Source organism: Myxocyprinus asiaticus, chromosome 12 (genome assembly GCF_019703515.2).
Source record: "Myxocyprinus asiaticus isolate MX2 ecotype Aquarium Trade chromosome 12, UBuf_Myxa_2, whole genome shotgun sequence".
Classification (NCBI taxonomy): Eukaryota; Metazoa; Chordata; class Actinopteri; order Cypriniformes; family Catostomidae; genus Myxocyprinus; species Myxocyprinus asiaticus.
Window position 1 is genome coordinate 14702531 of NC_059355.1, and position 18860 is coordinate 14721390.

The 18860-nt window shown below is 36.6% G+C and overlaps 1 protein-coding gene across 4 annotated transcripts in view; it reads right to left on the bottom strand.

Moving 5' to 3' along the window:
* Positions 1-17424, bottom strand: part of LOC127449054 (disks large-associated protein 4-like) — a 237406-nt gene extending 219982 nt beyond the window's left edge. For all 4 annotated transcript variants that reach the window (XM_051712159.1, XM_051712157.1, XM_051712158.1 and 1 more), the window contains exon 1: positions 17202-17424. The gene's annotated coding sequence lies outside the window, so the exon portion shown is untranslated. The remainder of the gene's footprint in view (positions 1-17201) is intronic.
* Positions 17425-18860: the final 1436 nt, after the last annotated feature.

An 18860-nucleotide genomic window follows, 5' to 3' on the forward strand; every position in this document is an offset into this window, starting at 1 on the left:
AGCTCGTGAGAGAAACGTAAAAGTTAAAGCGCTTCAAGTACGTTGTAATTAAATGTAATATTCACTGAACTCAATTTACCAACTGTATGTACAGTTGGTCTGATTTGGTCTTTTGTGAGAAAATGCGATTTCTAATGCATGTGCACATGCCATCTGTGGTTGTTAGACTACTGTGTGCATTGTTATTTCCTTCTCCCTAATACAGAATAATAACAATTTATTTTAATAACAACTAAATAAAAATCTGAAGAAACTGCTATCAACCATAACACAATTTTATTTTTAATTAAAGTTAAAATTTTGTGAGAAATTTTGAGTAAATAAAATGCTAAATAACAGTTTTATTATTTTTTTTATAGCAATTTTATGTATATGTTATTTACTACTGGCATTACTGTATATCGGCCACCCTGCTCTCTGGATATCAGCATCGACCATTAAAAAACCCATATCGGATGACCACTACTAAGATACCTTCTTTTATCCAAATTCTAAAGCAGCATCGCATTTATCCTTCACAGAAAAGGTAATCTCAGAATGCATAGCGACAAGCTAAGTGAAAATAAGAGAAATGCTCATTCTAAATATAATTAATTAAATACTAAAAAATATCAATAAAAATAATTATTTTACAATTTTACCCAATAGTAATATTTATTGCCGGGATTAGCTCACACGATCAAAATAAATGGGTTAGCATAAACAATGGTGAGTGTGATTCTAGGTTACAATTTCGCTCAAAAAGTACATTTTTACTCCACTGATGGTTAGGTTTATGGTTGGGGTTTGGGAGCAAAGTACATAGAATATGCATTCCTGCTGCATCATTTTCAACCAAAAATATAACTCACTTTTGGTGCCACCCTGTGGACATTTCACTTCAGCACTTTCAGCTTCTGCCACTGGGGACAGTGATGCAAATTTGAACTTGTCTGACATGCTAACGGCAAACCAGAGACATTATAAGGGTAGAGGACAAAGCGCTTGTAAATTAATGTGATAAATCGTAATGCTAAATATGGCAGTTGTAGTACCACTTTACAGTTAAAAGAGCCGATCGCATGTTTGTTTACTCGAGAACACGCATGTGCATTAGCTGGATGAGCCTGTTTTTTGTTTTGTTTTTTGTATGATTTGAGCTAAAAAAAGCACAATTTATGATACATTTGATGTCAGATTTTATACCTACTTTGATATGTTATTGGAGCGTAATCTGGACCAATCTCGTCATCAGCAGAGTGCTCGAGCACTGAGCTCGCGCAGCCGATGTTTCTAACCGCATGTCTTTGAATGCACAGGATGGACATGTGCCTGGAATTATTTACACAAATTAGTGGGTCTAAAAGGTGGCAACACTCACATTTGAGCCATTGTTGTCACAAAGATGCGCTAGAAGAAGGTGTAATCGCCGGTATATAACAGGAGATGAAGGTAAAATCAAGAACAGTGGATGTGCACGTCAAGAACACGTGTGTGAGGAAGTCTGGAGATTGCATTTGTATAACTCGAGTCTGACGGAATATAAAGACATCTTTATGGGTGTAAACTCCTGAAGAGAAGTAGTCCGGTGTCTCGTACAGTCGTAGCATGCATGCGCCAACCACCAGTGTATGTGCACAATCAGATGGAGTATACTTTGACAGGCACGCATTTGACTGTATGCAGATGCTGAGCGTTCACGTCAAAATCAAAGTAAACTTTGGGCTTTAGGTTCTGTTCCAAAATTCTGTGAGCTGCCTCGCTGTCTCCTGCCTGCAAAGGCAGATGTCTTCTAGGCAGCTTCTTACCTGACATGATGCCACATAAGAGTCCGATTTGGAATGTGCTACATAGGTGGCAGCTTCGCGCATCATTCAAATAGCGCTACTCACATGCAGCACACAAGACTTGACTCACAACTGATTTCAATACAGGTGACGTGAGAGAAACAACGCGATCCTCTACTGAGCATGAATACGCAGAGCACACACACATTTTGGGTAAAATAGTCAGTTTTGTATCATATTAAACTGTCATTTATCAATACTTTTTAGTATTGAACGTATTATAAGTATATTTATAATTTACATTTCTCTCGCTTTGTCCACCATTTTTCCGCTGAGCTCATCATGGTGCATTCTGGGAATGCCTATCCGGGGAAGAATATATATGCTGCTTCCTTATAATTTGGCCAAAATGAGATATCTTAGGAGGCAGCATCATTAAGATACCTACCTTTTGGAACAGCCTTTGCGTCGGGAGTGCGCCTATGATGTCTTAAAATGCTGCCTCTGGTGGACGCTCACTAGGTTTTTAAAAAGACTTTTCATTTTGGAACGGCACCTTTATGTTCATTTCTTACACTTCTATTATTTCAAGTATAGCATGAAGTGTTCTTACAGGTGAAAAAACAAGTTCAGATGTTCCTCAGATGGACAAATGTGTTTTTAACTCCTCCGTACTTCAGGTGCGAGGCATAAACAGGTCATGGTCAAGCTGCTAAAAATACATCTCCTTCTCTCTTTCGCTCTCACTCTGTCTTTTCTTGTCACATGTTTTTTTCTCCTCAGCTTTATATGCTGTCTTTCTCACTTCAGGGAAGTGAGCTTTTAAAAGATTCATTTGTAGCCTAAGGATTTGTGACACCTTCATCACCTGTAGCTGTTCTCATTCAGGACAATCTGTACAAGATGAAGACTTTAACCACACGATTTTCACTTTGAAACTATTATCAAAGCAAATGTTTGCTTTTAGCAGTTACACAGACACAACTGTAATTTTCCATGACACTTCTAGGACATATTGCAGATAACAACACAGCTCTTTTCCATACAATGACAGTTCAAAGTAAGATGTTCAAGAGTGACTCCATTGCATCAGAGATGTCACTTTACTCACAGCTGATATGTTCAGTGTCTGTGTATGATCTGTTACCTAGAATAACACCTGCTTTGGAGCAGGTCAGCCTTGTAGCATAAGTTACCATGGCAATGAACAGCGGTAAAACCGACCCGCCTTCTTGAGACCAAAAAAACAGAGATTGCTCAAAATAAACTCAAACTTACCTGGATAGCCACAGAATTCACATGGAATTCCTAGTGAAAGACCACACTACCCATGATCCTGAAGAGAAAACATCCACCAGAGAGTCACAGTGAACAAAGCGCGCCAAAAGAGCTCTGCAATGACCGCCCACTTTCAGGCCAAACTACTTCTATATTTATATATCTGAATATTTTGCAATAAAATGTAATAATGTTTCTGTGCATATAATCAAACTCTTTAAATCAATAGTTTTATATTTGTCCATCATTTTTAATTAGATTTATGTCACTGGCAATGCTTCATGGGATTGTACTGTAGTTCATTCACTCATTAAAGACTTCAAGTACACCATCTTGTACTTTTGGCTTTTTACTTCAAATCAAAGTTTGTAATGTTGTGATTCACCTCGGAGCTGGTTGGTTTGGATTGTGGCCTAGAATGCATTTACGAAGGATTTTATGAAATTCCTATGGAAAAAAGGAATATGAAATACTTCTGGACAACCGAAAAAATTATGGTAACTGTTGCACTCAGTTGGAGATAACAGGTAACCAGGTTTCATATTAAAAGCCTCTTAGTCGGCCTGGGTAGCTCAGTGAGAAATGACGCTGACTACCACACCTGGAGTCGCGAGTTCGAATCCTGGGTGTGCTGAGTGATTCCAGCCAGGTCTCTTAAGCAACCAAATTGGCCCGGTTGCTAGGGAGGGTAGAGTCACATGGGGTAACCTCTTTGTGGTCGCTATAATGTGGTTATCGCTCTCGGTGGGGCGCGTGGTGAGTTGTGCGTGGATGCCGCAGAGAATAGCGTGAAGCCTCCAAATGCGCTATGTCTCCGTGGTAACGTGCTCAACAAGCCACGTGATAAGATGTGTGGATTGACGGTCTCAGACACGGAGGCAACTGAGATTCGTCCTCCACCACCCGGATTGAGGCGAGTCACTACGCCAACATGAGGACTTAGAGCGCATTGGGAAGTGGGCATTCCAAATTGGGGAGAAAAGGGAAGAAAAAAATAAAATAAAATTAATAAATAAATAAAAGCCCCTTAGTCATTGAAAAGCAACAGCTTAGGAAGAAGATGCTGCCGTGACACCTGATATTCCTCGTCTAGTGTCTAAATGGTCAGTTTGGATAAAAGGCACCTTGCACATATTTCTGTTCCATTTAATCTACATTACTAATGAAGTTCTCAGAATGACACAGTTGGAGTTGGTCAGGGTTGAAAATAGAACATCTTTTTTAAACACTTCGCATGTGGCAGTCTTTTACAGCTTGATCGGTAGAATCAGTCTGTGCTTGAGTGAATTATGTATATATACTGGCGGCCAAAAGTTTGGAATAATGTACAGATTTTGCTCTTATGGAAAGAAATTGGTACTTTTAATCACCAAAGTGCCATTCAACTGAACACAATGTATAATCAGGACATTAATAACATGAATAATTACTATTACAATTTGAAAAATAAAATAAAAATCAGAACTTTAACTACTTCAAAGAGTTCTCATCAAAAAATCCTCCATGTGCAGCAATAACAGCTTTGCAGAGCCTTGGCATTCTAGCTGTCAGTTTGTCCAGATACTCAGGTGACATTTCACCACACGCTTCCTGTAGCACTTGCCATAGATGTGCCTTGTCGGGCACTTCTCATGCACCTTATAGTCTAGCTGATCCCACAAAAGCTCAATGGGGTTAAAATCCATAACATTCCTTTCCAATTATCTGTTGTCCAATGTCTGTGTTTCTTTGCCCACTCTAGCCTTATCTTTTTGTTTTTCTGTTTCAAATGTGGTTTTTTCTTTGCAATTCTTCCCATAAGGCCTGCACCCCTGAGACTTCTCTGTACTGTTGTACATGAAACTGGTGTTGAGCGGGTAGAATTCAATGAAGCTGTCAGCTGAGGACATGTGAGGCATCTACTTCTCAAACTAGAGACTCTGATGTACTTGTCCTCTTGTTTAGTTGTACATATGGCCTTCCACATCTCTTTCTGTCCTTGTTAGAGCCAGCTGTCCTTTTTCTTTGAAGAATGTAGTGTACACCTTTGTATGAGATCTTTGGCAGTTTCAAGCATTGTATAGCCTTCATTCCTCAAAACAATGATTGACTGACGAGTTTCTATAGAAAGCTGTTTCTTTTTTGCCATTTTTGACCTAATATTGACCTTAAGACATGCCAGTCTATTGCATACTGTGGCAACTCAAAAACAAACACAAAGACAATGTTAAGCTTCATTTAACGAACGAAATAGCTTTCAGCTGTGTTTGATATAATGGCAAGTACCAAATTAGCAATTTAGCATGATTACTCAAGGATAAGGTGTCGGAGTGATGGCTGCTGGAAATGGGGCCTGTCTAGATTTGATCAAAAATGATTTTTTCAAATAGTAATGGTGCTGTTTTTTACATCAGTAATGTCCTGACTATACTTTGTGATCAGCTGAATATCACTTTGTTGAATTAATTTCCTTATGAAACTGCAAAATCTGTACATTATTGCAAACTTTTGGCTGCCAGTGTATATGAAAGAGAGAGAGAAACAAGGAAAGACTTTGAAAACGTTGTGTCAGTTTCATTTTCAAACATACTGAAGACCTAATGATGACAGCAAAAAAAGATTTTTCAGTTCAATATGAAACAAACTAATCACACTGTGAATTCGGCGACAGCAGTTCGAATGTTGTTCAGCTGAAATGGGTCTGCGGTTACCGAAATTCGAACCACTGCCCCTAGTGGCTAAATTTGGAAGTGTTGTTGAATGAATGGGCACATTGTGAGCTCCAGTTTCTGGGTGAAATGTCCACAGAGTGGTGCCAAAAGCGAGCAATATTTTTAGTTGTAAATAATGTAATCCAGTAAACAGGAATGCATATTTTATTTACCATACCCCCTAAACAAAAAAACAAAAAACAAAAAAACAACCCTAAACCTAACCATCAGCAGAGTAAAAAGGTTATTTTGAAGAGAACATGCAACCTCCAAAATCACGCTCTGTATTGTTTATGTGAACAAAAACTTCCTGGTTTCCACGGGACCAGAACCCATGTCTCAGAGGCTGCACTAGTGGAAAATGTGTTCGAATTGGAATAGATGCAAAAATGTCTGATGGGGGATAGTGCTTGTGAGTAATTCTGCTGTATGGGGTTAATTTCAAGGTATATGAACATTTGGAAGCAACATGTCGATTTTCCATTTATCGAAATGCCATTTACAACCAATTTTACTTCCCTAATGAGGAATTTCCAAGTGAAACTGTAGGGACTTGAGCTTTTGCCTACATTCGGATAGGACAGTAAACTTTAAATCAGCTACATTGTGGGGAGCAGCCAACAGTCTTCACAAGGAAAACTGCTTTACAAACATACTAATAATGTCTTATTAAAAATGTAAAAATGCAGAAACGTTTGTGTGAGGGTTAGGGTTGAGAAAATACCATTTGCTAAGTATAAAAACAATAGAAGTTTGTGTGTGTGTGTGTGTGTGTGTGTGTGTGTGTGTGTGTGTGTGTGCGTGTGAGTTCTGTGCTATCCTGAGCTGCTTGTCTCTCTGGGTTGTGTTTGCAGGCGAGCAGGTGATGTACAGTATATTCATCATGTCCTGAATTAGACATGGAAAGGTTTGTGTAAGTCTCTCACTGTTTGTGTGTGTATAATGAGAGAGAGACATTGAAACAGCCTCAGCTTTTCTAGGACACTTAACTGTTGCCACAAGGGTGAAAGTGCAGTCGCTTTGGATAAAAGCGTCTGCCAAGTACAGTTATGTAAATGTAAAGATATGTGATTATGTACAGAAGGTGATCAGGGTTATCATAGTACAATCCAGACAGGAAATGTGATTCCAGTGCCCAGTTTTGGGGCGTAATAGTCCTGATAGACTAATAAAGAGGGGTGTGCAGTGAAGCCATTATCATTATATGTATCTGTTCCTATTGCAAAATTATCTGTATCTGTATTTGGATAGAACCGGATGTGGGTGGGGCTTAAACCGGAAGTGCGTCGTCTCTTGACAAGCTCCAGATGCCTGCAAAAAACGGAGATGGCAAATGGAGTTGACATCGTGACCATCCGATTTAAAATCACACGTGCGCATTTTCATTAATAAGGTTTACACTTTAGTAATACTGGCTTCAAAGACTCATATATACTGTATATATGAGTATATACTGTATTTACTGTATATACTGTATATACAAAAACCATTTAAGTCAACCACTATTAATCCATAAATGAAGCTTCATAGTAATTTCTGACCTCAAACCATGTAGCTATTGCAAAAGTATTTTCTTGAAACCCTGTTTCAAAAATGCCATTCTCACTGAGCAAGAGCATGAAAAAATAGCGAAACAATGCAACGCCAAAAGACGACTGATGCATGCGTACATCGACCAACAAAAAAACACATCCTGTGTGAGTTTTATTGTGTCTCTCTGGCTGCTTTATGATATTGGCATTGGCCATTGAAAAGTAACTGTATTATGAATAAATCGCAAACCATGGCATGCAATCAATGCGATAAGAACCCAAACCCGTCTCATGATAAGCTGTAATAATTAGTACGAGATGGTGTACAAAAAATGTATGACTTTTACTCTCATAGAGAAATATAAAGAACCAACAAACAATATTTTTTACATTTTTCCTAAGTTTAACCTCTAACCCAAACCTAACCATAAAGTCTAACCCATTACCCAAACTCTTTTTCTCACCTGAAAACCACGGAAGAAAGAAAACTTCAGGATTGGAATGAGAAGAGGGAAGTGTTTTAAAGGTTCTTAACATACATCAATATTTGTACTGCATAAATAAATATGGAATGAGTAACTAAATTTGTTCACAGATGTTTCCTTTCTTAAAATAAAGTGCTAGACACGAGGCTAGCTAAAATTTTATGCCCATATTGTTTAGACTTTGAAATTCTGTTTGTTGATTGGTGGGTCTCTATGGAAATAAGTCGTTACCTTTCGTATGAGGCAAGTTGTACAACATCTTGCAATTTCGATCTTACAATTTGTCATGAGACTATGTTGGAACAACTTCAAAACACACAGCAATGACCAACTGAGCTGCTAGACTAGTGTATAAAATCACTTCACTACACAAAGAGAAGAGAAATATGAACAGTTGAGAGTAATGAACTTTTATGGATTTAGCAAAACAGCATAAAATAAACTTGTTAAAAGCAAGTGTCATTTTGTAAATAAACGCAATGGTGTACAGACAGTATTTACCAAGTGTAGCTAAGACTCTCTCTCTCTCTCTCCACCTTCTTCAAAAGTGTGATTTTTCATTCAGCGCTAATTTGAGAAAGACAAACAGCTCGGGGCTCTCAGGACAGCCTGCTTGACATTTTCACAGCTTCAATTATTCACACTTTTGACAATACAGCCGACAGCCCAAAAGGGTACCGCAGCTAAATGAATAGAGCATGTTATTTTCTCTTTTCTCTCTGTTTTGTCTATTTCTTCTTCTCTTTCCTTCTCATGTCTTTTTTTCTATCTCATTCTGTCTGTCTAGTATAAATTTGTCCATGAAATATAAGCACTGTAACATATAAAGGTTAAAATCACCATATTTCACCACGTCATACAGAACTAGTCAGTGGGTCATTCCGACTTTGTAGCACATTTTTATATCCCATCATACAGTATAGGCCTACTGTATGTCTTAGTATATTGGATAAAATGTTCAATTCATAATTATTAAATCATATTAGATTAAAAAGTGAACGTATTGATGAATTAAAAATTTGTCGGATGTACTGTTTCTGCATTTTTCCGTTCTCTAATCAAAAGATTTTTAAAACTTGTTTTCTTGAGAATATTGTCTTAATTGGTAATCACATTATAGTTTTTTTTTTTTTTTTTTTTTGGCCCTAAAATCACTTCCCATCCTATTAGTTTAACATCCGTTTAAACACATATATATATATATATATATATATATATATATATATATATATATATATATATATATATATATATATATATATATACAGGTGCATCTCAATAAATTAGAATGTCGTGGAAAAGTTCATTTATTTCAGTAATTCAACTCAAATTGTGAAACTCGTGTATTAAATAAATTCAATGCACACAGACTGAAGTAGTTTAAGTCTTTGGTTCTTTTAATTGTGATGATTTTGGCTCACATTTAACAAAAACCCACCAATTCACTATCTCAAAATATTAGAATACATCATAAGACCAATAAGACCATAAGACCACCTGTATATACGTTGATGCCTCATTCTGCTGAGTTGTATATGTCAAATGTGCCGCTATCTTGGAATGGACAAGGAGTGCTGTTTGCTTGCAAGTCAATGGAGGAGATGCCTCAGAGTGCTGCATAAACTGCTTCTGTGTGGAAGATAAGCTCATTTATAATAAACTGACTGCCTGAGTGCTAATTTTTCAATGTGATTGCCATAATTTATTCATTTGTAGAGGACTTTATTTGAAATTTGCTAAAACAAAAGGGCTGTTTTAAACGATATGTCAAGGGAATTTTGCATTAGGTATGATATATCTGCAGTACTAACTATTTTAAAACTGAAAGCATATCTTTGTTTATACTTATCAGAAAACAAATGATTGGATAAATTATGAATACTGCACTACCATTTTTTTAATATTTGTGTAATACAAACTCATTTTATGGTAATATAGATACACATTGTAATTCTAGACTAAAACTGCATTGCAATTATTTATTCAGTTTAATTAATAATTTGGTTTAATTCTTTAATGTACCAGGTCATAGATTATAATATATATGGATAGAACTTACTATGTGTACTAATTGAACTTACTATTGGTGTTTCATGATTTCATATCAAATACATGATTTGAATAAACATATATATTATGGATGTTTTTGGAGCTAGATTTATTTACAGAATAGTTATAACCTAGCCATCCTGTTGCATTTATTATCGCTAGTCCCACCACTTATATTAGACGCTTCAAGCATCAGACATTGCTCTGATTATGAACATTATTTATAAGAGCGTTTTACCAATATTCAGTTTTAATTTGGGATTTTTACATCATCTACAATATTGCCTAATGTTAATGCACTCATAAAGATTTATGTATTTTAATTTCATTACAAAATTAAATCAAATTGAATTTGGTAATCTTTAATAACATAATATAAAAAAACTAAACATTTTAAGTTAGATACATTTCTTGCTAAATTTTACACAATTCAACATGATGGAATATTGTTATGGAAATGAAATGAGTAAATCCTAAAAACAGGCTAAAATACTTTTTGAGAGTGGAAAGTCAAATCATGTGAAGTTGGTTGAAAAACTGTTACTGTAAATGAACAGTTCACCCAAAAATGAAAATTCTCTAGTCATTTGCTGTCCCAGATGTGTATAACTTTCTTTCTTCTGCAGAACACAAACAAAGATTTTTAGAGGAATATTTCAGCTCTGTAGGTCCATACAATGCTACTCCTAGTTAATATATGCCTAGAAACAGTACTGATTAGATGGATGGATAGGTAGATAATCATCTTATTTTTAAAAAAAGTTAGAGTGCCTGAGCTTTACCAGAACATATTTCTGAAAGTATGGTATAACTTTTTATAGAAATACTTCCTCGACGTACAACACAAACCAGTTACAGAGATCAAAAGGTACTGTATAACAGGGATGAGCGCAGTACAGTATGTTTTTGCCTTAGAGCACAGCAGCACAGTGTAACAGGATATTTGTTACTTGTGTGTGTGTGTGTGTGTGTGTGTGTGTGTGTGTGTGTGTGTGTGTGTGTGTGTGTGTTTCTACGCTATAAAACAAATTGAACCATGACACCTTTGTTTTCCTTATCTAGTTCTTCCATATAGTTTCTTCCTTCCTATCAAATTTTGGAGATCAGTCTCTCTTCACCCACAGGATTGCTGAGCTTTGTGGTTTACAAAGAAAAAAGAACACAGAGTTTTGTTTTTTGTTTTCTTTTCTGCATCGCTCTCCTTCCGATTGACGCAACACTGTGAAATCAGACAGACGAGCTACAGGACGAAACGCTCATCTCCATTTCTGCAGATATTCAATACAAAGAAGTTCATAAATAATGTAGATGCCAGCAATGCTCTGCTTTATCAACCGGATGCTTTTCTGTCCAGATAGTGTTATTAATACAAAGACATGTCCTTGGGCAATTAGGCCCAATTTGTCTGCACATATGTAGGTTAGAACTATCAAAACTGTGATTTGTTTTATATAAAAATCACTGCTGGTATTAAGAAGGTCATCTGAAATCTAAAATAGCCTGTTGAAAGCGTTACTTCCCGGGTAGAACAATGACATTTAGGAATTAATGTAGTATAAGTCGTTTCTTCCGACGGATTTAATGACTTGACGTTTAAAAACAAAAACACATAAGTGAGTGTGCGTGTGTGTGTGTGTCTGTGTGTGTGTGCGTGTGTGTGTGTGTGATAGAGGTAAAGCTGGCTTTATTCTACTGATGTCTCTTAAAACCGTAGCTCTGTTCCAAAACCTAGTGAACTGCCTTGCTGCCTAATGCATACATAGGCAGCTGCCTTCAAAAGCAGCATGCTTTCCATCATGGAAATAATTTGGAACACCCTACTTAACTCCTTGAGTCACACAAATAGCGCTCCTCATGTGAAGAGCACAGGAATATCAACTCACAATTGATTCTAATGGAGTTTGACATTAGCACATTGCTAAGCTAATGTTGCCATACTCTAATAACCATAAACTTGGCTTTGATGATTTAAAATGCTATCAATGTAGGCAGCTTAGAAGGTTTACAAATGTAAAATGTATGTCTACGCAGGATGCCTGCGGCACATTGCGACAAAATGATAACCTACTCACATTATGTGAAACGTTGCTGTCCACACTGGAATGCCTGTTGCGTCATTTGTGTTTTGGCAATGCATTAAAATGATTACATATGTAAATTACGTCTAACCCTTACATTAAAGCCAGCTCATGATGTTTATGGTCACCGACTTTGTAAGAATTCAGTCCTATTGAATATACTTAAAAAACATGTGCCTTGATGTGGCGGTAACAATCCTTGGTAATCAAGAGGGCGATAGAGTTACCTTTAAATACCTGTGTTATTAAATCAGTTGTAAACATTTACACGTTAACTAACTTCCTCAGCAAAATTTCCTTCAAACTGATGCTCTGCCATGATTGCAGTTGACCTGATAGATTGATCTCACTGTGAATTAATTCAGCAACACTAGGTCGAAGCTTCTTTAGCTGAAATTGTTCCGTGCTTCAAAACACTGCCCCCGGTGCCATAAGCTGGAGGTGTTATTAAACGTATTGGCACATGTAAGCTCGTTTCCAGGTGTAATGTCCACAGAGCAGAGCCAAAAGCAAGTTTTTTTAGTTGTAAATAATGTAATAAAGTCAACACAAATGCATATTTTATTAAACATATCCCCTTCCAAAACCCCAACCCTAAACCTAATCGTCAAAGTAAAAATGTAAACTTAGAGGGAGATTACAACCTGCAAATAGCACTCATCATTGATTACATGAAAGCAGTTATTTCCTGGTTTTCCATAGGACCAGGACCTGTGTTTTTACTAAGGTTACTCATACAATGAGCTATAAGTAGTGCCAAATGAAAAGGTAAACGCACATTTGATGCAAAGATGTCTGATGGGAGATGCTGCTTGTCAGTAACTCAACTGAAACTTACTGACACATTCGGTAGCAACATGTCGAGTTCCCGTATGATCCTGTTGGACATTGAAAGAGAATCCTGACTGTTTGCTAATGTTCGCTATAGCGCCCCTTGTGGCATTCCAGAGAATGCTTACATTAATTCGGCTTGTTATTTTCCCTTTTTAGCACAATTGAGCATATTGAGGTCGCTAAAGCAGTTAGGTGGGGCTTATTCAGGCAAATAAAAAAAGCATCCACGCACACACACTGAAATGGTGTTGCAAAAGTGAATGTTAATTCGGTGGCATAAAGACACAGCTGGTACTCTGAGACATGAACACTGTGTCACACTGCAGCAGCGAGCACACAGAAAGAAAGCGCTCTCAGCCAGAGCCGTGTTTAAATACAAGCACTATTGAAAAGGCTATTGATCTGGCTTTGATTAGCAGTCCATTCATGGTGTTCACTGTGGCTGTTGGCCTCGCACCCTTACTGACTCACAGTGATGGACTGACTTGAGCCCATTCAAGAGAATGAACATTTTTACAACAGCAGATTGAGATAAGATGTAAATTTCATTGCTGTTTTAGGGGTCTCTACTGATAAGATTGTTTGAAGGTTTCTGCAGCAAGTCAGTGTCAATGTTTGGTGCATTATGATCAATATAAAATGTAATGCCACCTAAGCTCTGATCCAAAGCCAAGTGAACTGTCAATGTAGGCAGCCTTTTGAAAGATTAAGATTAAAAACAATGAAATAACAATACAATTATTAACAGAATATTATGCCACCATAATTAAAAACACAAAGCATTATTACATTACTCAGCACAGAATGCACAGAGAATTGCAGCAAAAGCCGAGATATCTGGGTCTTCTGTGGGTGCGTGTTTTAAACAGAGCATGCTAAAAAAGCATGAGCCAGTGTGCCCAGAGAAGAATCAAGCTTTTGCCAACCACTGCCATGCCATCAGCCTGTTACAGAACACCATAACAGATTACAGTCACAGCGCTAGATAAAACTTATTACAAATAAGTGCTGGCACAACAATCTGAGCAGTTTTGTTTAACTTTCAAAGCTGGCGAAAGAAAAAGCATCAGTTACACAACAGTAATGTACAGGAGTGAGAACATTTTGTATATAACAGCCATGCATAATAACAACAGAGAGGTGCATTTTATAGAAAATCAAAAGGTAAGAGTAAAATGAACTAGTGGGGATTTCAACAAGAAAGGCAAAAACAATAAAGATGGAGCTGATTGCGCACAGAAAGCAAGTGCAGATTTGTTAAAATGCTCTATATTCATCCATTAGGCCTATATTGTTCATTAAAAGGTGTCTGTATTACAAGACTAAAGTTGTGACATGTAAAGAGATGCCATCAAATACAACCACCTTCTTCAGCAACAATCAAATCACTTTATTATTACTACACCACAAGTGTACTAACAAGTGAAATGTCTTTGATGTAAAAAAAAAAGGGACACATTTGCCATAGCTGTTTCACTGTTTTGTACAACAAGCCAATTTATCACTGCAGTTTAAAATCACTTATACATTTTGGTAACAGAGTTGCAAACCTATACGCTAATATAAATAGTAAAGAACACATAATATTTAGTTTAACCTCCTGAGGTGGCCATACAACTATTTTAGATTATTTTTCTTTTTATAACAGAAATACTATATTAAGGTCACTAAATCAGTTAGGTGGGCCTTATTAAGGCCAATAAAAACATCCAAACACACACTTACTGAAATTGTGCTGCTAAAGCAATGTAAATGCTAATATAAAATAATGTAACACATATCATTTTTAGTTTGACATGAGGTGGTCAGACAACATTTCTGACAGTAAAGCAAGTACCTTCTTTCCCTGATACTGAAAACATTTGACTTCCTTGACTGAAATGTGAAGCCTATAGTTTTAAGCACTGTTTTTGTTCCCCGCTCTTGTAAAGTGCCATGTAATACGGTGGCCCAGTGGTGCACAACACAATTAGCAAAGCAAATAAAAGCTGCAACACAACACAATGGAAATAAACCACAGCACAATACAACTAAGCCACAAGATAATAAAAAAGCCAGAGTTCAATTAAGTTAAACCACAACAGGCTGGAACAGTTACAGCAGAACAGAAATAAGCCACAGCACAACAACATTAAACAATAGCCCAACCAAATTAAGGCACAACACAATGAAAAAGCCCCAGCACAACAATATTAAAGGGACAGTTCACCCAAAAATGAAAATTCTCTCATTATTTACTCACCCTCATGATATTCCTAGTGTGTATGACTTTATTTCTTCACCAGAAAAATAGAAATCAGCATAAACTTCATCCATACAACACCAGCTGTTAAATTAATGTCTTCTAAAGTGACACGATCGCTTTTGGTGTAAAAAAAAATCTATATTTAAGTACTTTTTAACTATAATCCCATGCTTCACGAGAGGGTGGAGTCCAGGCGGTCTCTTATGTGACGTATTCATGTTGCCATGGATACATATGTAATCTCATGTTCTCCACTCGGGTGATAATAACAGATAATAACAGATCCAAACCAAGCTACTGAACAGTGTTCCTTCTCCTCACTTGTAAACAGCGCTGCTCTTCTGGCTGTGACACACGTGCGTCAGCTCTTGCGTGTTTCAAATGCCAATGCAATTACGTCACACACATGTACCGCTGCTGAGCGGAAGCATGATTTAGAGTTAAAAAAAAGTACTTAAATATTTATCTTTTTTGCACCAGAAGCGATCGTGTTGCTTTAGAAGACATTAATTTAACTGCTGGTGTTATACGGATGAAGTTTATGCTGACTGTCTGTGATTTTTGGACCTTCAAAAGAGAAATCTCCATTCACTTGCATTTTAAGGACCTACTGAGCTAAGATATTTTTCTATTTTTCATCAAAAGTGTTCTGGTGAAGCAAGAAAGTCGTACACACATGGGATATCATGAGGGTGCGTAAATAATGAGAGAATTTACATTTTTGGGTGAACTATCCCTTTAAGAAATAACACAACAAAATTAAGCCACAACACAACTGAAAAGACACAGCACAACAGTAATAAGTCATAACACCATAAAATGAAGACACAGCATAACAGAATTAAGGAACAACACAATGAAAAAGCCACAACACAACAAATTAAGAGATAATACAATGAAATTAAGCAACAGCATGACAATACTAAGCCACAACACAATGTGTTGCGGCTTTTTCATTGTGTTGTGGCTTAATCTTGCTGTGTTGTGGCTTAATTTTGTTGTGTTGTGGCTTAAATTTCATTGTGTTTTCAGAATTTATTTGCTTTGCAAATTATTTTGTGTTGTGCACCCATGGGCCACAGTAATGTAAACATGTTAAACTGCACATGTACATATATGTAAATTAATATAGTCCTTTTTAGCAGCACACACACACACACACACACACACAAATTGAATTTAGCCCAGGATTAAAACGAATGTTTAATCCCTGTGTGAACCCACTTAATCTTTAAATTTGAGATTATCAACATGAGGCCTTGATCTGTCACATAATAATATAACCATCACTATCACATTATCTGTGAAAAAAATGAAAAAAAGAAAAAGAAACATATCTGGAAATAAAAATCATAGCTTTGCAGTCAATATCAATATCTGTGCATATTCACCATCAGATATGCAACATAAACAAATTATTACTGTAGTTACTAGTTTTCATCTTCCAATAAATCTTCCAGGTCGACTCTAAACTGCCAACACTAGAGTAAAAACAACATATGAACCTACAATTATCACTTTTTTCAATGTTATTACACCCGTTGGTGGGCATTGTTTAAATCCTCATACAGTATACGCGATGAGACTGAGAGCGGTCGTCCGGCCGATATGATCATTTCCCCTCACTCAGTGCTAATGAGTTCAAACGCACAAATTAAACTACACCCACACGGTTAATAGTCTCTGTGGCTGTCTCAATGCCTAGTAAACTGCCTAGATAACATTTTGAGCGCATTTCGAGGCAGCGTTATGTACGTCGTTTTTTTTTTTTTTTCTTCTTCTCGTCAGTCTGCGCTGTTTTGCTAATTATTTTGCCATGTAAACACTAGCTAAACGGAAGTATTTGACCTTTGCGCCACGTCTCGCGCAGGAGCTACGCGTTTTTGAAGATGCCGTGTCGTGTTAAAAGTAAATTCAACGGTTAAAAACGCGTCTCGCGACACTTGCGTTTCGTCGGCCGCGTTTTGTGCACAAGAACTAGTCTAAGTAGGCAGCTCACTAGGTTTTGAGACGCAGCCAAAGCCCATCACACAGTCTTACGGCTCATTAGATAGACAGACGAAAACAACAGCTAAAACACGTACATGTAGCCTATTTTGACGCAAATCTCAACGCAAATAACATATTACAATTCCCTTCACTAAACTCACCTATGTCAACATATTCTGACACTCTGTTATCATCAGACCACACGACAGTTGTTCAAAAACCACAGCAGAGGTGTAATAGATTCAGGAGTTTTACCTCAGATGTGCAGATGACTGTTTTCCATCGCTCTTGAGAAAGATTAAACTTCCCAGTCGGCGAGCGTAGGTCTTCGTCTCAAACTGCACTCAGACTGAGGTGTGTGTGTGAGACAGAGAACAGTATGTTCTGACTGACGAGTGTTTTATTATGATAGAAAATTCGCATCATTTCTCCTTAAAAACACTTTTGACTCCAGCAAACGCGAAAACAAGCGGCTCGAATTCCCATCACTGCGAGACTCATCCGCGAGCGCTGAGAAAGTGAGAGAGAGAGAGAGAGAGAGAGAGAGAGAGAGAGAGAGAGAGAGAGAGAGAGCATCTAATTCAGCACCGCGGACAGCGACCCCCATTCATTGCACCGTTTGCCATGTGATTGAACGGAACATTGAACGGACTACCAGTAAAGTTCTATGGAGTTCTGTGGATTTAACTTATTCTTTAACCTATTCTTTTTATTTCTGATTTAGACTTAATTTTATCATCTTCGCGAACTTGCTCAGTTATTTTAAAGGAATAGTTCATCGTCAAAATGAAAATATGTCATCATTTAGCCCAGAGGTTTTTCGTTTTGGGCTCCGGGGGTTCATAGAAAAAAAGTGTAAAAAAAAAAAAAAAAAAAAATATATATATATATATATATATATATATATATATATATATATATATATATATATATATATATATCAAATAATAATAATAATTTAAGAATGACACTATTCAACATTATTACAGTTTCATTCTGAAATCATGAGATTAATCACAATTACTTCATTCTGTTGACAGCTGTAGTTTTAAACAGTGAGACATAAATATACTGTATTATATATATATATATATATATATATATATATATATATATATATATATATATATATATATATATATATAACTTAATTGTAAGAAATAAGGATTGTAATTCACTATTCTCTGCAAAGCTGCTTTGAAACCATATTAATTATAAAAAGTACCATACAAATAAATAGACAAATTAACAATTATAGGAATAAAGGACTTAAATATTGATCAGTTTCTCACCCAAAGTGATCATATCACTTTAGAAGACATTAATTTTTCCACTGGAGTCATATAGATTACTTTCTGTGCTTTTTGGAGCTTTAATCCACTTGCATTGTATGGACCAACAGAACTGAAATATTCTTCTAAAAATGTTTGTTTGTGTTCAGCAGAAGAAAGAAAGTCATACACATCTGGGATGGCATGAGGGTGAGCAAACGATGAGAGAATTTTTATTTTTGGGTGAACTATTCCTTTAAGGGGGTCCCATGCAGGGGGATCATTTTATATGGGGTCATTGGCATCAAAAAGTTTAAAAAACCCTGATTTAGCTGACCTTTCCTTTCTTTTTCATGGAACACTAATGTGGATGGTGATTTAAGCTAATAATCTCCAAAAAGAAAAAAGCATCATGAAAGCAGTCCATACAACATGCAAAATATTCAAACTCTTTTGAAGCCATAGCTTTGTGTTAGGAATAGGAATTTAAGTCATTAATAACTGAAATTCTTGGACTCTCCCAGAGCTCTGGAATCTCATCCATGCCTCCACATTTTTAAACACTGAGTTATCGTATGGCTTATTTATAATCATATAACTGTTCATATTCACTTTGTACAGTGATGCTCACAATAATACTGAC